Source organism: Spermophilus citellus (genome assembly GCF_964194105.1).
Source record: "Spermophilus citellus genome assembly, chromosome: 7".
In the NCBI taxonomy this organism is placed as follows: Eukaryota; Metazoa; Chordata; class Mammalia; order Rodentia; family Sciuridae; genus Spermophilus; species Spermophilus citellus.
The window spans coordinates 113,423,841-113,445,660 of NC_138188.1; the positions used below are offsets into that span (position 1 = coordinate 113,423,841).

The 21,820-nt window shown below is 50.0% G+C and overlaps 2 long non-coding RNA genes across 2 annotated transcripts in view; both read left to right on the top strand.

Moving 5' to 3' along the window:
- LOC308652804 overlaps positions 1 to 21,820 on the top strand; it is a 603,613-nt gene that overhangs the window by 79,594 nt on the left and 502,199 nt on the right. The gene's annotated exons all lie outside the window — the stretch shown is intronic.
- The window catches only part of LOC308652805, a 61,679-nt gene continuing 49,930 nt past the window's right edge, over positions 10,072 to 21,820 (top strand). Inside the window, exon 1 of the long non-coding RNA XR_014022900.1 lies at positions 10,072 to 10,283. This is a non-coding gene — a long non-coding RNA (uncharacterized lncRNA). The remainder of the gene's footprint in view (positions 10,284 to 21,820) is intronic.

Genomic DNA, 21,820 nt, shown 5'->3' on the forward strand with positions numbered 1-21,820 from the left:
GACTCCTCAGAATGCAGTGACCAGGCCCTCATCCAGCCCTGAATCTGAGAAGGGCTTGGGAATCTGCATTTTTAACAAGCTTTCCAGAGAATGCTAGTACTCACTAAAATTTGGAAACAATGCCTCTGCTGTCTCCCCTTATTTATAATTTAGAGCTCCTAGAAACTTCTTGGTTGGCTTGGTTTTTAGTAGCTTTTGAGACTGACAAAAACAGCCCTGGGTTCTCTGAGTGAAGCCCTCAGCTGGACCAGGCCTTTATTCTACCTCAGTCTTCTCTAGGCCTTTTCCTCTTCCCATTGTCACTTGTTACTTGTAGCAACGGGAGGGAGGTTGGAGAATGCCAGCATCTCTTTTTCGTGGGTCCTTTAGCTTCCTGTCTGAAACAGAGGGAGGAACTAACAATTACGGGTTAAAATGAGGGCTCGAAATTTACTATTGACCTCTAAGAGTTGTTCTCCTGTGTGCTGTATCGGAGGGAGGGATCACGCTAGGGGGGGGGGTTCTACATCCTGACCATTCGAGGACTTTGAGGTCCAGCCTCCCATAGCTCCTCTTCCTGCATCCTCCCACTCTACTTGTGGGGTCCAATCCCCAGGGCTTCTGATTCACTGCTTCCCCCAAGGTAGAAGAAACCATTCCTGACCTGCCTGACAATGTCCCTCCCTTTTTTGGATCCTGGACAGGTTCCCAACCCAGCCTTTGTGGTCCCAGCTATAGGATGAAGGTTCTGAGAGGGTGGTCTGGGGAGGACTTTTCAGCTTTAAGGTTCTGTGATATTTGCTGCAGTGTGTGTCTCAGTACCAACTAGATCCCACCCTGAACTTGACCTCCTCTCTCCCATTAGTGGCTTGACCCCTACTGTTTGTGGCTTGGTCCATTTCTCTGCAAGGAAAGAACAAAGAAAGGCTCCAGACCCAAGTCCTATGAAATCCAACCACACAGAAACATCAGTCAATTTAAGAGGGGGTGGGGTGGGCTGGAGAGGTCTTAGGAAGTGCTGTGGGCTGTAACGTCTGCAGAGCCTGTTTACTTTCACACCCTAGTGAGTGCCCTCCCTCCCAGTGCGGCTGGGGCTAGTAGTTGAGCAGCAGCCAGCTCCTGGTTTTGTAGCTTTGCTTTAGGTCCAGGATGCCTGGATTCTCCCCAAGGCACTTCCCAAACTGCTTGCCCCCTGGAGAAACAGCCCAACAGTAGAGATTCCAGGGCGGATGCACAGTGGGAGATGTAATCGGAATCTAAACAAGGCCTGCAGAGTGGGTGATAAGTTTGACACACAGGCACAGGCATGAGCCCCAGCCCCCACAGCTGTCCTGATGTGACAGCCAGCCTCAGCCTCAGCCTCAGCCTCAGCCTGGAAATACCACCCTGAGCATCATGGATGTTGCCTGCAGTCACAGGTGTGACGGCTTCAAGCTGACATTTTGGGTCTTTTGAGGTGTCTGTCAAGAAGAGATTGATTATTGTTTGCAGCTCACATGGACCTACCCCTGGTGTTTCCCATCACTGACACAGTGTCCTCGCCTGCTGGTCAGTTGCCCTGAGTCCAGTTGCTCTTGGCAGGCCTCATCTGTCTGAGGCTCCATGCAGGCACTGAAGGAGGGATACTGCCTTGGGGACAGGTGCTGAGTTTTGTTCCTCTGCTTCATCTCAGCATCATGACCATGAATGAAACAAGGTCAAGACAAGGTTCTGGAGCCTTTGGTCCAGGGACTGGCACTGTTCTATCAGCTCAGTGCTAACATCCACAGTGGGGGGCTGGGTCCACGGATCCTGACTCAGACACACGGTGGCAGAGCAGGAAGGATGCCGGAAGCTGCCATGAAGGAGAGAGGAGATCCAGGGCCTGATTGGTCCTAGAGTTTCAGGATGGGGGCAGGAGGGCAAAGGTCCCTTCCCCCCAAAGAGGACATTAAGATATGATTATGGCAGATGTGAGGGCAAGGCTGTGATTAGAAATAAACTTCTAGTCCTGGCTCTGCCATTCACTGGCTGGGTGACTCTGGACAAGTCAAGTTGCATCTCTGGGCCTCAGTTTCCCTATTGGTAAAATGTCAGATGCCCTGATTGACAGTCCCAACATTTCCCTTTTGTGATTCTTTAGTTTTCAAAAGGATGCGTCTGGGGGAGGAGTGGCTGAGGAGACAGGAAGTGTATCTTAGAGGTGGGTGTGAGAGGACTGTTCAAGAAGGTATTTCTCAGAATCAGAGAATTATTTTCCCCATTCCAAAGAGGAGGAAATAACTCCAGAGGAGCTCAGCAAGTTTGCCAGATGGAGCATGGCAGGGTGGGGGTTTGGACCACATCTTCTCTGCCCTTCTCCTGCTGCCTCGCTTGGTCAGAATTTTCCCATCCTCTAAGCCGCTTCTCAGTGTCACCTCCATGTGACTTTCCCTGGGGTCCCTAAGGGGAAGTGGCTGCTCCTCCAGCCCCTATAGCACAAGTCTATCTTTTTCTTGCCTCTTAACTTCATTTTACACCAGAGACAGTCTGCCTGCACAAGTGACCTAGAAGCCCCCCAGAGCCTGGGACTTTGACTTACTAAGCCTGTCCCAGCTCTTCCATGGTGAATGACACATACTAGGCACTTACTGAATGAGTGAGAAATTGAAGTTACTCAGAGGATCCTTCTGCCTCAGCACGAGGGTTCCTCAAGCCTGTCACCTCCTCCTGGGTCTCAAAGAAGAGGCTGTGTATTCCCTATTCCAGCCCCATAATGGTCCTCAGAGTTGAAGCTCATGGCCCGGTGTAGACGGGGGCTTAGAGGAAATCCACTGTCAACTGTGCTTTAAAGAGGATTCCCTTGAGGGACTCTAGATCAGGGTCCCCTGTGCTTGCCTATGGAGAGCTGATGTGACTGTAACCTCTCCATCTTTCCATGACCCATTGTTACCTCAAGCTACAGGAGGCCAGAATATGTCACTCTGATGCCCATTATTTCCTGTGAGAAGCCCCATGAGGCCAGGACCATGGACAGTTTAAGTTTGCCTTGGCACCTAGCCCCATGTGAAGCATGGAGAAGAGACTCATGAGGGATTTTTTGGGGGTTGCATAGAATGGGCTATTCCTATTTATTCCAAGAACGTTAGATGCCAAGCATGGCTGAGCCTCTGAAAGACCCTGGAGCTCAGGTAATGCGTCCACTCATTGTGGGAATGGGCTCCTTGACTGTCAAAGAGGAGGAGAGTTGAAGAAGAAGTTTGCCCTGTGCATCTGAGGACTGCGACTTCTCCCTCCACAAGGGAAGGTCTGCACAGGGGCGGGGTGAGGGATGTTGTCTCAGCAGGTCTCAGCAGGTGGCAGCCAGGGCAGGAGAGGCAGCATGGGCTTTGGAGTCAAAAAGACCTGAGTTTGAATCCTGACTCTGTTTCTTTCCGTGTTGCCTAGGCAATGACTTGGTCTTCTTGGGCTCACTTTCTTTGTCTTATGAAAGGGGGTAACATCTACTGGGAAGGTTGCTGCCATTTTTAAACAGCTTGTGGAGTGCCTGAGTCCAGGCACTACCTTTCCCTCTTGTGGGACAGGGGTAAGTTTTGGTCCCTCTGGGGACCAAGGGAGGCATGGCAGTTTCCTTAGCTCTGATTATGACGTCAGCTGCACAGAGAGCCTGTGAGATTGCAAAGGTCAGAGGGAAACCCGGCTGCAGGAGGTGGGCCTCCTGCCCTGTGTGCTGCTGGGGCCTCCCAGAAACCTTCTGGCTTCTTTGGCAGAACCTAGTACTTGGGTCCTTATCTGACTTGCTGTGTGGCCCAGGTCAAGTTCTTTCCTTCTCTGAGCCAGAGTGCTCCTGGGATTTGGGGGGGGGGGGGAATCACACCTGCCTTGTGCACAATGTGAGTCTGTGTGAGGGTGTGTGTCAGCCTTTCACCTAGAGCTGAGGGCGTGCCCACACCGACCATCAACATGGACTAAAAAATCTGTAAGGAATAAAGGAGCCTTGCACCATAATTCACCAAAACTTTTTTTTTTTCCAGAAAAAATAAAATGGAGAGGGAGAGGTTAAAAGGAAGGGGTGGGGGAAAAGAATTCGAGCCAACACTCTGACTCCTTGTCAGCCAACTGGAGGAAAGAAGTGAGTAGCAGAGGTTTGTTTCCAAGGGAGTCTGTCAGAGCCAAGAAGAGCGGCTGCCAGCACTGCCGGGCCTGGAGCCAAGGCCTCCTCCAGGGGCCAACCGCCCTGCGCCCTCCAGACCCCACTGTGTGTTAGACAGGCTCCTTCCATCCGTGTGGGGTCAGGGGGCGAGGAAGCCCCAAGGCCTGGCTTCCCCGGGCTGGGCTGCTTCTCCTGCTCTTCCCTCTGGGGAGAGGAGGAGGAGGGAAAGCAAGCCCCAGCTGGGCGTTCCATTCCGAGACTCAGCTAGAGACCACGGTGACCCCCACCCCCCACGTAGGACTGGGAGCGGGGGCAGGAGGAGGCTGGGGCTCTGCTGGGGAGGACCTGGGGGTTGGTGGGCGGGGCCACCCTCTCTTGCTTTCCCGCCTACAGCAGAGGCGGTGGGTATTTGCTGGCTTTAGTCCTCCATCTTTCTCTGCCCAGCTATCTTCTTTCCCATCCCTCCTTTCCTGCCTTTCTCACCTGTTTCCCAGCCCAGGTTGTCCCCACATGTCCCTAGAAACAAAAGCAAAGCCCTTTGAAGCAGCCTCTTGCCCCTCTATCTGCTGTCCAGGGACCCATCGAGGCCCAGGCTGTGCTCCTGGATGCCTGTGGATGGTGGAGGGGGCGCTGAGCGGCTGGCACGGGCCTTTGGTGCCTTCTTCAGGTTGCAGAGGGTGTATGGGGACCTTGGCAGTGGGCATGCAGCCAAGTCAGGAAGTCCTGAAAGCGGTCCAAGGCCCAGAGAGAAAGGGAGGAGGGGGTGGAGTTGGCGAAAACTCTTGCCAGGCAGCCCACATTGACAGCTACTGGCAGTCACGGAAACCTTACCTGGGCCAGCGGGAGGCACTGAGGATGGGGAGGCTGAGGGAAGGGGCGATGAGCATGTGGCTGGTGGGTGCACTGACCCTGTTCCCTGTGAAGACAGAGGCAGATGGGGTGGGTGGAGAGGCCAGGCTGCAGAGCAGGGGTGGAAGGCAAATGGCTGGGAAAGGTCAGTGACAATAGGTGCCTTAGAGTGAGCCACTGACCCTCTTATTTTACAGAATGGAAAACTGAGGCCCAGAGAGGGAGCGGATTCACCCAGAGGCAGAGTCTGGCCTGGCTCCTTTGCCCTGTGCTCCTTCTCTCAGGCTGGTCACCCTGCCAAGCCAGGCCAGGCCCCTCTAGTGTACCCATGGACGAAAGGTGTGTCAGTCAGCTGACTGAAGTGGGGGCAGGGGTGAGTTTTCTTAAAGGGAAAAATTATTTCATGATCAGCTGTGCCTCCAGGTGTCCTTGGGTCCCCTCCCTCCTTGGCTTTCTGAAGTGAGTCAAGGTGGACATTTCTCAGGGAAGATCTCTTTACTCTAGTTAATCAGATGCTGGGATTTGGAGTAAAGGATGAGGGTTCATCCTGGGCTGTGCTTAGGCAGAGGCAGTGGTGGACACACCTTACCCTCCCTCCCCTCTCACAGCTGAGCACGGTAGCCTTTTCTTCTGGCAGCATCTATCTCAAGGGGAGCTGTGAAGCTAGGGGCTGGAGGACAGGATCTGGGCATGGGTTGGAGAGGGAAATATTTTTTAAGGGTTGGGGGTGCCAGGGATTGAATCCAGAGGCACTTAACCACTGAGCCACATCTCCAACCCCTTTTTAAAATTTTTTATTTTGAGACAGGATCTTGCTAGGTTGCTGAGGCTGGCTTTGAACTTGTCATCCTCCTATCTCAGTCTCCCAAGCCGCTGGGATTACAGGCATGCGCCACCACACCTGGCCTGGAGAGGGGATTTGAAATGGGGGCTTCCTGTGGCAGGGAGGGAGGAATGGAAAGAGCTTGTTGTTATTATTTTGGTTTCTCTAACTGCGCCTCCCCCGCCGTCCTGTCAGAGCCGATCAACTATCTCTGCCGCGTTCCCACCTTCAGTCCCAGTTTCCCTGGATTCTCCAGTGCTCACAGGATCAGGTCAGAACTCTTTGGCTATCTGTCCTCATCTGTCATTGTCCCTTACACATTCCCTGGTACTTGCTGCAACAGGCTGATCTCCATTCTGCCAACACTCTGCCTCATTTCTGTCCACCTTGCTTTCCCAGCCTGCTTCTATACCCCGTCTCTTCTGACTTCCCTTTCCTCTCCTGCCTCCTCAGCCTCCCTGCAGACTGTCAACCAGCCAGCTCATGCCCACCTGTGCACCCACTGTCCCTCTGCCAGGAGAACATTCCATCAGACTATGCCCCTACTCACCGGGCATGTGGCCGGGGCCACTCCCTCCCTCTCCCTTAAAGCTGAGCCTCCACGTCTGCACATATAGCATCCCTGCTATGCTTCCCTCTCACCTACTCTTCTTCTTTCATGGGACATAGGACAGAAGATTGAGATTGTTGGTAATTTATCCTTCTCCACATGACCACTGCTTATGGTCAGGTCTAGTCTTCATTCATCGTAAGTCTCCCAGTATTTAGCACTTAGTAAGTCTTCATCAAATATCTCTTGAGTCAAAATGATCTCTTTCTTACTGGCCTAAGAGCCCCTGAAAGATAGGACCCATCCCCCACATTGCCAGGACATCTGGCACAGGACCCGGCCCACAAATTGTCCATAAATGCTCAATACACTGAATTTCAGTGCTGCTAGCTAGTTCTGAAGAGAGTGATCAATAGTTTTCTGCCCCTAAATATCCCCTTGCAAAAAGAACTTCCTAGCTGCTTGAGATGCCATCATTCTCAGCTTTCAAAGGTGAAAAGCAGTTTGTCACAAGCAGAGAACGACAGACACTCAGGGTGAGAGAGGAAGAGGGGCAGGAAGCAATTATGGGAGGGGCGGATGGGGGAGATCCAGGCTGTCACCCGTCTTCCTAGCTCACCCTTCTGCAAGTGAGAAGGAAAACAAAGCTCAGGAAATCCTATTTACCCTTTCAGGGACCTGGAGAGTACTTTGTCCTCCTTTCCCCGTCAGCTTTGCCAGTAGGAACAGAAGGAGTTATCTGAAAAGGAGAACCCCATGTAAATGTTAGGTTTAACAATATCTCCAGAAATATTCAGCATGCTCACCAACTCTGGGCTGTTTGCAATTAAAAATGCAAGTGGCATTTTGGGTCATTCTGTCATATTTTTTAGTCCTCACCAGAGTCTGCTTTCCTGGCACTTATGTCTTAGTGGAAGGAGACAGATGAAGCACATATGAAACCAACAGTAGCGCATCCCATAGTGCTCTGCAGAGAAGTGACCCAAAGCAGTGGCTGAGTCATGAGTTCACCAGCAGGGAGGGCCTCCTGGAGGAGATGTCTCGGAGCTGGGGCTGGGATGACTCCCTGGAGCTGGTTGAAAAGATGGGAAGAGCCAGGTGGCGGGACAGGTGGAGGGACAACGTGTGCAATCTTGCCTTTTCCTGCCCCAAGGAGCAAATTTGCTGAGTCCCATGTCATTGGGAGAGCAACGGAGGGCGAAGGCCACATGAGGTGTTTCCCAGAGGCAACAGGTGCCAGATTATTTGTGTCCACCTCCTTAAGCCTGCAATTCCTTGGAGCAGGGTTTGGTAGGAAGAGACCTGCAACTTAGGGGAGAGGCAGCTGTGGACCTGGGTCTACCACTGCCTTGCTGTGAGACTGGCCTCTGTAAGATGCTGTCCCCCTCTGGGACTCTAGTTCCTCTCTGATTCTCTGCTTCCCTGTGGGGTGATGCCTGACCACCCTCGGACCCAGAAAGTTTTGCCATTTTCATGCCCAGCCCTTGCAGCCCGCCTGAAAACAAGATAAAACAGAACCTGGTGCCTCAATATTCATTTACCGAAAGGAACCCAGTGTGCTTCCATGCAGGGCTGCACCTTTCTGGGGCCTGCACTGGGTCTCCTCTAAGTGAAGACTGCTTTTCAGCCGTCATGACTACAGGTTGCTGGTTTTCCTCACACCAACAGCTGGTCTGCAGCTGGCTGTCTGCTGGCCTGGTTCCAGGCTGATAGGGTGGTTGAACTGATAGGAAACTCCACGGGGTCCTAGCCGCAGGACTCACCAGCCGCCTCCTTAGAAATGGGCCAAGACCCAGCACCTTCCCCGGCTCCCTTGACTCAGGGTGACCCGCGTGTGGATTTTGGCAGGTGAATGCCATGCACCAAACTCGTGTGTGGCAACTAGGGGACCACCCAGCCCTGAAGAGTTGGCCCACCACGTTTCAGGGTGGGTTCTTTGCATGCGCAGACTTGTTTTTCCTGGCACTGGGGAGGCCACATGCTTTGTGGCAATAAGTGTGAGGCACCTAAGTGGCCTCCATTTCCACAGTGAGGGGAGAGAGAGAGACACTTTTTGTGCGGAACAGAAGGTTACGTGGGAACAGAACCATTTATAACCCATTAAATTGCCTGTCCTGATAGACAACCGGCCCCTCCTCCGTGGGGGTAATATGTACAAGATGTGTAGCCTTCGGGCGGTGCAGCAGTGTGCTGGGCCAAGGCTTATGTTCTGAATAACCGTCTAGGCAGCGCTTGCTAATTAATACCAGGAATGGCCTCGCGTCCTGTGGCGAATGGAGAAGCCTGCAGTCCCAGGACACGGGGAGGATCCTCTAATGCCCTTGACTCACTATCCCCTTTATAAAATCACCTCCCCACCACCATGCACGTCGGTCCAGACAAACACGCCTGGTGACCAGGACTGTAGAGCCATGAAAGCAGTTTAGTCTCTGCTGGAAAGCTCAGCTTCTAGAAAGGTTTTTATTTTATTTTTTTGTACCAGGGATTGAACCCAGGGGTGCTTAACCACTGAGCCACATCCCCAGCCCTTTTTATACTTTCAATTTTGAGACAGGGGCTTGCTAAGTTGCTTAGGGCCTCTCTAAGTTGCTGAGGCTGATTTTGAACTTGCGATCCTCCAGCCTCAGCCTCCTGAGGGCTGGGATTATAGTCGTGTGCCATTGGGCCTGGCTGAGAGTTCTTTCTTGAAGCAATCAGAACCTGTCATCTACAGATGGTCACTCTAGGGCCTTTGTCATGCCCTCTGGGGTCAGACACAACCCAGGCCCCTCTCAGTGACTGCTGGGTTGAGCGGCCTGTGTTCCTTGACTGCTTTTCCTGGGACCGGGTTTCTACCCCCTCCTCCATTCTTCCCAAGTCTCCTTTACTTCCTGATACTTGGGCACCACCCCTCTGTCTAGAGGTGGGCAATACCTGCTCTGGCAACCACAGGAGGCTGGAATGAGCTCTCCTGGGGGGGCTCTGTGTGAGTGCTTTGAGAGCCCACTGCCAACAGCAGCTCCCCCCCTCCCCAATTTTCATTTCTACCTTTGTTTGCCCCTAAAATGGAAAAGTGAAGTGTTAAACCAGGTCGACAAGACTCTCTAAGACTCTTTAGTAAGAAGAAGCAGCCCTCACAGCAGTATCCTGTTTGTGTACCTCTTAGACTTTGAGAATTGGGGCTAGCAGGAAGGTGGACACAGCATGGGTTATGTTCCAGGGGATAGCTGAAGACACTGAGACTAAGGGGGAGGGATGGCATACCATGAGCCCACAGGTAGGTGGCAACACTACCCAGGAACTAGAGTCCAGTGTTTTTGAGGCCAAGTCATATGCCTGTCCCAAGCCCTCAGACAGCTCGGCTGAGCAGGGGAGATGGGACACACTTCGAATACAAAACCTGAGACTTGTACTCTGTGTACTCTTGGGCACATGGTGGATGGCCCTGAGGTCTGGGGTCATGCCCTGTGCCCCCTCATGTAGCACTGTCTGGTTCATGAGGGAGTGGGCAGAGGAAGAAGCTGAGTGTTTTTGGTCCCCTCCTGCTTTAGTTCTCTGTCACGGAGAGCAGAGACAGGGTGTGCCCACCCAGCCAGGGCCTGGAGGGGGCCGATGACAGCGGGTGCCTGTCCTGCCGCTCTCTTCAGTGCCCGGAAGCCTGAGGGCACAAGGACTGGCTGCCTTCCCAGGAAACACAGCTCTCTGTCTGCCTGTTCTGTCCTTGAGCTCAGGCCCAGCTCTGTCCCATGACAGGATCCAGGCTGTGGGTGGCAGGCGGCAGGCCTGCTTCCTCCTCTGGCCTCCAAAGGTCTGGGAAAGCCTCCAAGCCAGGGTCCCCAGGCCAGGCCTCCAGGGGATGTCCCCCACCCAGGATCCCCCAGGGGCGCATGTGGTTGCATTCAGTACTGGAGGCCTATCTCTGGAGAGCTCAAAGGAAGGACTTTGTTTTCAGGGAAGAAGACAGGGCAAGGGTCACCTCCCCGCCTTGATAAGTGAGTAGCTCAAAATGGCCTCTCTCCAATCTGTCTCTGCCAGGGCAGGGGTGACAGGAGGGGCCTGAGCCCACTCTCCAGGGAACAGCCTGCAGGCTGCTGTGGCTTTCATTGACAGGGCTGGAGCCGCTCCCTCTGCCCCCCACCCCAGCGTTTGAACTGCCCTGGGCCCCTACACAGCTCACACAGCTGTGTGTGTGTGTGTGTGTGTGTGTGTGTGTGCGCGCGCACGCGTGTGTATGTGGGGCGAAGGTGGCTCCAGGGGGAGGCCTTCTGAACCTTGGGCCCCACCACAATGAGCAAAAGGCAGCCTTCTCCTGGAGACTGTGGGGTCAGGCCGGCTGTTGGAAGGGAAGGCTGAGGAGTAAGAAGGTGAGGAGTAAGAAAAAGGAGGCTGATCTATCTGTCAGTCAGTCAAACTCTTTTTATCAGGCTATCCTGCGGGGCACTTAGGTTCTGGTGGTGGAGGGCAGAGAGGAGAACCAGTCTTACTCCTAAGATGGTGACATGTTAGTGTGCAGGGTGGGGGTGAAAAAGCGTGGGCAGTGAGTGAGAAGGTGGTCACTTTTTTTTCCCTGCCAGTTTTGAGTATGATGCACTCAATAATGCCTATGTGAAACAGAAGGAAAAGATCTGGTTTCCAGTCCCAGCTCTGCAGCAGACAAATTGCCTGAGGCTGACTCAATGTTCTCATCTGTGAAATGGGAACCAAAACGTGTCCCATTTAAAAATCACCAAATTGTTGTGGGAATTGGAATCGAAAGGGCCTGAAAAACAGTTGAAAAAAGGCGACGTGCAGTAGGTCTGGGGAAGGCGCCACATCTGTCCAGGCCCCGGAGAGAGGGCAACCTAAGGGCATCGCGCAGCATGCTTTCCCCGCTAGGGGGAGCAGTCGGTACTTTCAGAGACAGAGCCCGCGTGGCACTGGGGAGCGGGAGGGGCAATGGGCCTTTCCGTGTCCCCACCCTTCGGCCCGCCCTTCCCCACCCGAGCAGGACCTCGCTGCTCCTTCTGCCCAGCACTCCCTCCTCGGTGCTGGCAGACTTTCAGAGGGCCGAGGAGGCGGCTTGGCTGCCAGGAAGGGTGGGGCTGCCAGACACTGCTGAGCGGCAGGGTGATCCGGCCAGTCCCGGAAACTCTCCAAACCTTGGACCTCAGAGGCACATCCGGAGACTCTGAGGGGTGGCCACAGGGGCTGTCACGGGGACTGAGGGCGTGTGGGATGCCTCAGAGGTCAGGTTGCAGGAGACTTCCAAAACGGGAAAGAAAGAGTGCATTTTATCCTATTCTGGGGTCACAAGACTGGTGATGTACTCACAGTAACAGAAGCAGCCTTCCTCCCTTCCCACCCCTGGTAGCCGCCATAAAGCATGCGTGAATCCTGGATTTATTACTTTTTTTGAAAAGTCAACACATATTGAAGTGCTGGGCACTGTGCCATGCTGGTTACCTACATGAAGTCTCCGACAACTCAATGAGATAATTACCATGTCCATTTCATAGATGAGAAAACTGAGCTCAGGAGTTAAGAGTTACGTATCCAAGGTCACCTACATACTAGTTGTTGGGTTCTGGTCCAGGCAGGTCTGGCTGATTCTGGACTTCAAGTTCTTGGCTTTCCTGGAAGGCAGAGATCATAATTAACTCATCTCTGCAGAATCCCTAGTACCTAATATAGGTGTGCTGAATGAGGCCCTTTGCATTTGGGGGGCGGGGTCTCTTCCCCACTGTTGATTGATGAAAGGACATAAAGCATGTGAGAGCTTAGCTCAGTGATGAGCCCCTGGTGGTACCATGTAACCTGGAGCCGAGGTCCGTTCCTTTACCCATAGAGTCCCTGTGTTCATGAACAGCATTTTCAGAGAACACAACCTTCCTTCAGGGCCTTGCCTGAGCAAGACTGTTAAAGGCCTCAGGCTGACCCTGACAGCCAGGGTGAAGTGCCTTACAAGTGGGGGACAGCCTAAGATTTACTCCTCTGTGTCCCAGATGCCCCAGGTCTGGGGAGTAGGAGGGCAGCCACCTGCTTCCTTTGCTGAAGGAGCCTTCCTCTTTTGCCTTGATGGAGGTGACATGAACCTGGAAGTTCGGCCTGCTCAGAGCCCCAAGAGGCTGAGTCACACCATCTGGACCGTGTACATGAGAAACACTGACTCTGTGTCACAGCCTCAAAGGATGTCACGGCTGGCGAGGGCCCTGTGCAGCCAGGCGTGAGAAGGGAGGGAAGGGGCCTGCGGAGGGACAGCTGGGATAGACTCCAGGCCCCTGGTTCCCATGCAGAGCTGAGTGGACCTAGGTTGCCTCATCATACTGGTAAACACAGACCTGAGCTTCTCTGTGCCCCTGGCCTGCCCTGCCTCTTGGATCCTCCATTAGGTGATCAAGATAGAATTGCCCTTACCTCCATCAGTTTGACCTTTTCTGGGCTGAGGCTCCACTCACACTGACTTGGAGAGAGATGGGTGGAATCCAGGCAGAAAACAACCCATTCCAGAAAACTTGATAGAGAAAAACTGGTTCTAAAGTTCTGGAAGAGATGGAAGGGCATCCTGGGGGAAGGCAGCCTGGAGACAGCAGCTGCTACCACTCCTGGGCCGCAAGGCCAGAGAGGAGGTGGTGTTTCCAGGATTCAGTGAGAGCCAGGCCACTGGGGGAAGTTCCCTGGCAGAAGTTGGGACCCCAGAGGTGTTGCAGGGGAAGGGAGAGAGCTTCTTGGTTTCTGCTTCTTCCACTCAGTCTCCTGGCACCAGGAGACTGCATTTTGGCAAATGTGGCTTGCAGGGGTAGGAACCTGGGATTGGAAGAGGACAGGGCAGGGTGAAGCATAGATCAAAGGTGGAACAAGCAAAGGACCTGCCTAATCCCCACCTAGTGACACTCAGGGAAAGCCTGGCATTCCTCTGATGGGTGGCCAAAAGGATTGGCCCTTGGAGAGCCCATTTGCCTGTGGAAATAGTCTCAAGTCCTTTGTTGATTACTTGATGAGTTATTATGCCCCAATATTATCTGTGCCCAGAGTGGGGTGGGGGAAGAGAGGATCATGTTTGGAGGTTGAGCTGTTTCCAGTACATTTTTTTGAAGATAGGGGAGCCTCTGGTGTTTAACCAAACACCAGTTTTTTTTTTTGTTTTTTTTTTTTTAGAGCAAAACAAGAGCCAAAAGACCTGTAGTCAGTGGGACAGACAGAAGTGCATATTCTGAGGAATATTGGACTCAGAATCAGGAGTCTCCAGGGTAAGTCTTAGCTTGGGCTTATTATCTTTGAGCCGGAAGCTCTGCATCTTTCAAATAGGGACTTTTCAGGGTTCTACAGAAGTGAAGAAGGTATATAAAGGAATTTGCAGATAGCGTTCTTGTTAAGGGCTGTACCTTTAAACATGCACCCTGCAGGAGACTCGGTCAGCCTTGTCCTGTGGTTATTACCGTAGGCCCCTGTCATCTGTAACCTGTAAGCTACACAACTGGATTCAAGAGCCAGCTTGTCTACACTGTCCCCTAAAGGAGGAGTTTGATTGTCAAGGTATTGAACTCCCTTCCTTTCTCTTTTCTTCCCTTCCTCCCTTCCTTCTCCTCTAGTCCTGTGGTAGTGGATGGAGACAGGCACATGTCTGGTCCTCACAGAGTTTGCAGACGAGCACTTCAAAGTCTATGAGGACAATCTCCCTTGAATACCTCCAATGATAGGAGGCTCACTACCTTCTCAGACAGCCTGGATGAATTCTGCCTGCCTATCATGCTTGCTCTGAGCCCCTGGAGCTATCCAGACATCCAGCCCCATTTCCTATATCATGGTCCTTGAACTGTGGGGAAATCAACCTTAGGCCCACCAAATACTCTCATCCTCCAATTTCCACTTGTGAAAGGGGACCTGATTCTCATCCATGAAGTTAAGTCCCTCGAGATTGAGAATCAGGATGGGCTGCCTTCAGATACCTGAGCCCCTGGGGCAGAGAGGAGGTATTTGGTGGAGACTCATGAAGAGACACAGGCAGAGATTTGCAGGTGGCCAGAAAGGTGGGCTTAAGTGAAGCATGGGGGGGGTCTGTCCATCTGGGGTGTGGGGTGTATGTGAGGCACGTTCTGGCCTCCTGCCCAGGACAGGCCTAAGCTCCAGTGTTTCTGTTCTGATTCACAGTTTCCTCTCTTCCCGAAGGGATCCCCTTTATAGCTATTGCAGCCTGACCCCAGCGTCCCTGTGAATGTCAACTGACAGCTGCACGGAGTGCAGCCTTACGGCAACCCTGCCGGGTGCCAGCTGGATGTGCTTGGTGGCTGGGGCCCTGGGAGCCACCTCTCAGGGATGTCAGAGCAGAGCTGCAGGCCGCCCTTCCGTCAGCAGGAAGCCCAGCCACAAACACTTGGACAGGAAGCCTGTGTGCTGGCCAGCTGAGCCAGCTCTGGTTTCTCCTGCGTCTGAGGGTTTGGCCCAGGGTAGAGGAAGGCGAGCCAGGTGCTGCGGGCTGCACTGACAGGGCCACGAACTCCCCCTTGGGCTGGGGATGTGGGTTCAAGGGTGTGAGCGGAAAAGCATCATCCAGACTGGAGCAAGGAGGCGCTTCCTGGAGGAAGGGTGAGGAACAGGGACTACGGTGTTTACCGGGCTGGGCCAGCAAGACCCCTCTGTGATGGTTAAATTGTGCCCAGATAAAATGTGCCCAGTCCCCCAGTGCAAACCCAGGCTACCTCCCAGGCTGCCTCCACCTCAGGGAACATACTCTGCAGTCTCGTGGGGTGGGATGCCACACAGTCCCAGCTTGAAGGATGACTCCTTTCAAGAGAGCTATCTCATTAGAGAATGACTGAAAAACAGAGAGCTCAGCCAGGGACAAAGGCGATTTTGCATGCAGGGCTCATTCCAGGTGTGATTATCCTTAAGACAGTTTATGTCCCTACATCAGCCACTGACACCCCCAGGATTATAGAGCATTTGAACTTCTTCACAAAGCCTTCTGGGTATTTCCCCTCACCTTGGCATCTTGCAACCAGATAGGCCAGTTAGAGATGGCTGGTGTCAGAGCCCAGGTAAGTAATTTGGCTTAGCTTAGCAGTGGCAAAGCCCAGGTCATACTGTGACTTCTGTTGGTCTAGAAAGAGAACCAAATGGTTTCTTTCCAGGCACGTGGGCGTCTTTTATTGTGCAGGCTGCCTGGGGGGATGAGCCCTGGGCTGGGATCTGCTGCTAATAGACTGTTCTGGTGTCAAAGCCCATTCTGAAAGCCTCCTGGGACATCCTGCCGGTGGCTCTAGTCACTCCTCCACATTCTCACATCTTCATTTATACCTAATAATCCAGAGTTGATTGTGGCCTGTGGCCTCTGTGGTTCTGACTCTAGGCCAGGGCTCAGCAACTTTTTCTATAAAGGGCTGGGTAGTGAATATCTTAAGCTTTGTGGGAAAATGGTCTCAGTGGGCAACTGCTCAACTTTGGCAGGATGATGCAAAAACAGTTACAATGTGTGAAAATGTGGACGTGGTTGTGTTCCAATAAAACTTTATTCACAAAAACAAATGGTGGGCCAGAATTGGCCCCCAGGCTGTCATTTGTCAACTGTACCTTTAGAGCTCCATGGAGACAAAAACCCCTTACTACTTCTTCTTCTTCTTTTTTTTAATAAAACCACAAGCACTGTCCCCACCCCCAGCATACCATCTTAGGTTAATTACATTTATATTTTGTGCTTAATAGGAGTTCCATGTTAATTCAATGGCTGAATAAATGAATTAATGCTTTTGCAGACGAGACTACTGTAGTACTCATTAAGTTTCAATCTGGATTCCCATCTGGGGAAGGTGTCATGTGTTGAGTGTAATCTCCTTGAAAGAATACAGAGGTGGTTTGGAACCTGATTCTGCTCCTTTCCAGCTGTGCAAACATGGGCAGGTAACTGGCTCCTTCTCAGTCTGGTTCTGTTTGCTATTTTGAGATACAGGGTGATATTCAGCTCAGAGGGTGGTTGTGGTGCAAATGGAGAGTCCATGAACAGCACATAATATGTGTTGGGGAAATGGCAGGAAATGCTACCTGAAGGGAAACGGTATTACTACTGAAGGCCACTTTGTGCTGAGAGTCAGGATACTACTTAAAAACTGCTTTATAATCTCTTAAAGAGGATGAGATTAGAGTGGAGGGAGCAGGCAACAGTATTAAATATGGAAGAAGTAAGAATGTACATGGAGAGTTCCATCTCTGAGGTGCAAATGTATGGCATGGGGCCTCAGCTTTCTCTTGCCTTTGACACATAAAGAGGATATTGTGAGAATAAATGGAAAGATACTCCTCAGCCTGGAAACCCAGGCTCCTGTCCACCAGGCACCTTGCAGAGCGTGCCCATGTGACTCTCCTGTAGGCATCTGTTAGCTTTTTCACCACTGTGACCAAAAGACCTGACAAGAACAATTTTTTTTTATTGTTGGTTGTTCAAAACATTACATAGTTCTTGATATATCATATTTCACATTTTGATTCAAGTGGGTTATGAACTCCCATTTTTACCCCGTATACAGATTGCAGAATCACATCAGTTACACTTCCATTGATTTACATATTGCCATACTAGTGTCTGTTGTATTCTGCTGCCTTTCCTATCCTCTACTATCCCCCCTCCCCTCCCCTCCCCTCTTCTCTCTCTACCCCCTCTACTGTAATTCATTTCTCCCCCTTGTATTGTTTTTCCCTTTCCCCTCACTTCCTCTTGTATGTAATTTTGTATAACCATGAGGGTCTCCTTCCATTTCCATGCAATTTCCCTTCCCTCTCGCTTTCCCTCCCACCTCTCATCCCTGTTTAATGTTAATCTTCTTCTCACGCTCTTCGTCCCTACTCTGTTCTTAGTTACTCTCCTTATATCAAAGAAGACATTTGGCATTTGTTTTTTAGGGATTGGCTGGCTTCACTTAGCATAATCTGCTCTAATGCCATCCATTTCCCTCCAAATTCTATGATTTTGTCATTTTTTAATGCAGAGTAATACTCCATTGTGTATAGATGCCACATTTTTTTTATCCATTCATCTATTGAAGGGCATCTAGGTTGGTTCCACAGTCTTGCTATTGTGAATTGTGCTGCTATGAACATCGATGTAGCAGTGTCCCTGTAGTATGCTCTTTTTAGGTCTTTAGGGAATAGACCGAGAAGGGGAATAGCTGGGTCAAATGGTGGTTCCATTCCCAGCTTTCCAAGAAATCTCCATACTGCTTCCCAAATTGGCTGCACCAATTTGCAGTCCCACCAACAATGAGCAAGTGTACGCTTTTCCCCACATCCTCGCCAGCACTTGTTGTTGTTTGACTTCCTAATGGCTGCCAATCTTACTGGAGTAAGATGGTATCTTAGGGTGGTTTTGATTTGCAATTCTCTGACTGCTAGAGATGGTGAGCATTTTTTCATGTGCTTGTTGATTGATAGTATGTCCTCCTCTGAGAATTGTCTGTTCAGGTCCTTGGCCCATCTGTTGATTGGGTTATTTGTTATCTTATTGTCTAATTTTTTGAGTTCTTTGTATACTCTGGATATTAGGGCTCTATGACAAGAACAATTTTTAAGGAGGAAAATTTATTTGGGGGCTCATGGTTTCAGTCCATAAATGGCCGACTTCATTCCTCAGACCTAGAGGTGAGGCAGAACATCATGGTGGAAGAGTGTGGTGGAGGAAAGTGGTCAGGAGAGAGCTGAGAGAGAGATTTCCTCACCACAATAAAATATAACCTCCAAGGGCACACCCTGATGACCCACCTCCTCCAGCCACTTCCCACCTACTTTCAGTTACCAGTCAATTAATCCCTGTTGGGAGATTAATGCGCTGATTAGGTTAAAACGCTCATAACCCAATCATTTCACCTCTCACCCCTCCTCCGTTGTCTCACACATTAGCTTTTGGCAGACACCTCCCATCTACTCTATGACAGCATCCCAAACCCACTCTGTCTGAGATGACCACCTCATCTTCATCCCACTGCCTTCTCCATCTCCCCAGATCCCAAGCTAGAAGGCTGAAGTTCATCTGTATCAGGCTTGCTCTCTATACCTCAAGGCCAGCAGCTAACAAAGTGACCACCATCCCCTTGTAACTTCCTCTCCATGTCCCCACCTGGTTGGGGTATGTCACCTGTGCTATTGCAGTAGCTGCTTCCAGTGGGTCCCTATGCCACCCATTTACCTAGGGTGCCATTGGAGTGATGTTTTAAGATACAAATCTAGTCCTGTCCCATTCTGCTTTTATGCTCATCAGCACCTGCACCTCTTTATGTCAATGTCCAGTTAGTCATGGTCTTCTCCGCTGGTCTTTTCCAGCCTCCTCCCTTAGCCTCCTTTGCCATATTTTTGCGCCTCAGAGATGGACCTCTCCGTGTACATTCTTATTTCTTCCATATTTAATACTGTTGCCTGCTCCCCCCACCGAAACCTCTTTAAGAGATTATAAAGCAGTTTTTAAGTAGTATCCTATGGACTGAAGTTTTAAACCTCAGTCCCAATAGGATATTTTTTTAAAGCATGCCCTACTCCCCAACTAAAAGGGAATTCGGATATAAGACACTTTCTTTTTAAAGCTTCCTTGGCATGTCAGAAATAGCCAGGTACTGTGCTTGCATCACCCCTCCACCCACAAACAGGAGGCTTTCAGTCCAGAGGAGGAATGACAGTGGCAAGGAAGGATGCTATTTGATTAAGTTATCCAGAATTCTTCTGTGTCAAAGGCTGGAGAGGTCCTTCCAGCCCTGGGAGCCTCCAGTAGAACCTGTCATCAGCTGACAAGTGAATGCATGACCACTAGTGCAACCAACACGACCCACAGCTGCTTGGCCTCCTACAATTTCAAAGCCCTTGTCCTGTGAGTCTGGTATGAAGAATAAGTCCTCCAGGCTATAGGAACTGGCGGTGAAAAATCCTGCTGACGGGTAAGTGACTCTCATTGTCTAGGAAAAGGTCCCAAGTATAAATACCTACTTGGATGGAGATACACACAGGCTTGTTCTGGTCTTCTCTGTTTGCCTCTCTTCAACCCCAGCCAGGCCCTGGTCTTGCCTCCTGGTCACTGAAGTCCTGCCAGTGTCTCCTGTTCTCCTGAGGATAGGACACCAGTAGGCAGTGCCCCAGCATGGTGTTGACTGAGCTTCTGTCCCCATATGTTTGCATGCCAGAGTTAGTTAATTAATCAGTGTCCTTTCTTCTTTCCTGTGGAAACTATAAAACTCTTTATTTAGGGAGCAAAGGTATAATTCTTCTCAGAGGTCAGCTGAGCTGAAAACTTAGGTGAATGCAAGGAAATGTTCTTAAAAATAGGGAAAAAAAAACATCTGTTTTGCCTTAAAAATCTGTCATTACTAACTTCTGTGTTGTAAAATTCCTGTTCACTTTAGAAGCACTGAGGTGTGTTTGACAGAGAATGAAGTGGGAAAATTTCCCTTAATTAGAAAGGGAAATGAGATCATCTCTCTCTTATAAAAACCTTCCTTCCTTCCTTCCTTCCTTCCTTCCTTCCTTCCTTCCTTCCTTCCTTCCTTCCTTCCTTCCTTCCTCTTTTCTTTTTCTGGTTCTGGGAATCAAACCCAGGGCCTAGAAAATGCCAGGCAAGTGCTCCACCAACTACCAAGCTACACCCCCAGCCCCAAAATGCTACTTTTGATGCCAACTCACCTATTTTCTAGGAATGTTAAGAGAAACACTGTTGGATTGAATTTCTATAGTGCTTCGGATTATTAGTTAGAAAATACTGTGAGAGGCATATCTTGGCTTTAGGAAAATAACATATTGAAACATACACATAAATAGATTGTGAAAGAATTCACAGAATAATAAGGAATATCAAATATATTTAAAATGTAGTTATATTCACTGAGGCTTGATTTAACATTGAAATGAACTTTCTAGGCATAAAGCAGTAATAGGATTTTTTGATATTGCATTGATTAGGATTAGGTGTTGATAAACAAAATGGAAATTTGTTTTTTTCTCTTGTAAAATCTAGGTGGAGTGTGTATACAGCTGACATCCTCTCCCTACCACAGGTTTATTCATTTATTCAGTCAGCCAGCAAATATTTATTTAGCACCAACTAGATACCAGGGTTACAGCACTTGGGTGGTGGGGAACAAAGATCTCTGCCATCGTGGCATTTCCATTTTGTTGATCCCTTGCCTTAATTTCATGATCAAGATGGCCACATCCCTATATTTTAGGCAGCAGGACAGAGGAGGAAGAGATTACACAGGCGCTATCTCTCAAAGAAAGTTCTCAGCAGCTGCACAACTCCCTATATCACATGCAATGAGTCTCACAAGGTTCCACCTAACTACCAGGGGTCCTGGAGCAGGTGGTCCAGGTGACCACAACTTGGCAGCTGGAAGTCCATTATTAAGGAAGAGGGGGGAGAAATAATTGGGGATGGAAGGGAACTATTAGTTTTTTTTTTTAAATAAATCAACTCATGCTTTCAAAATTAACTTTTATGGACTCCAATAGATCCAAAATATTATTATTATAATATAAAACCAATATAAAAATTATTATGTCATTTTATGGTACTGTCTTTGAAATCCGGTATATTTTTTTGCCCTGTTACCACTTCTATTCTCTCACACATTCACTCACATCACATTGAGATTCAGATGAGTCATATGGGCAGGGCAGGGCAGGGCAGGGCAGTGCAGGGCAGGGCAGAGGTGGGGGGGTGGGGGGGCTGTTAGAAATGCTGGCTCTCAGGTCAGGCCCTGCATTTTAACAAGCCCCTCCCCCCAGTTATTCCTGTGTTTATTGGAGTATGAAGAGCCCTGTTCTGTTATTCTTCTTCAGGTGAGAATTTCCATTAACACCTAAAAAAAAAAAAAAAAACACTACAGGAAAGAGACACCGTCTCCTGAGGTGTATCAATCTTGGTTAATTGACAAAGGGAGAGACTTAAACACCAACCACATAGAATTGTCAGATCGGGCGTGGATTTCATTTTCAAGGCTTTCCTCCAATGCCAGGAGCACAGTTTGACAAAACGTTGGATTTCTCTTAAACTTGTTGTTTGATTTTTTAAATAGCTTTATAGAGATCCAATTCAAATATCGCACAGCTCATCCGTTTCAAGGTCTTGGTATATGCACAGAACCATGTCATCACTACTACAATTTCCAAATTATTTTCATCAAATCTAAAATCTGTGGGCACTACAGCCATGCCCCACTTCCTCCTTAGCCCTAAGCTACCACCAGTCTACTTTTCATCTCCGTAGATTTGTCTATTTTGAACATTCTATATAAATGGATTCATACCTTAAGTGGTCTTTGGTGCTGGCTTCTTTCTCGTGGCCTGGTGATTTCAAGGTCCATCTATGTTGTTGCATGTATCAATACTTCATTCCTTTTTAAGTCCGCACACCATTCCATGGTATAGATTTACAGCATTTTGCTTATCCATTTGTAAACTTGTGATGTTATAATACAGAAATCAGAGAAGCAGCAAAAAAGTAAGGAGGATCTCAAAGACATCACAGCTCCTGCAGGATTCAGAGTCACAGAAAACTAGAACTGGAAAGGACGTTAAGGATCACACA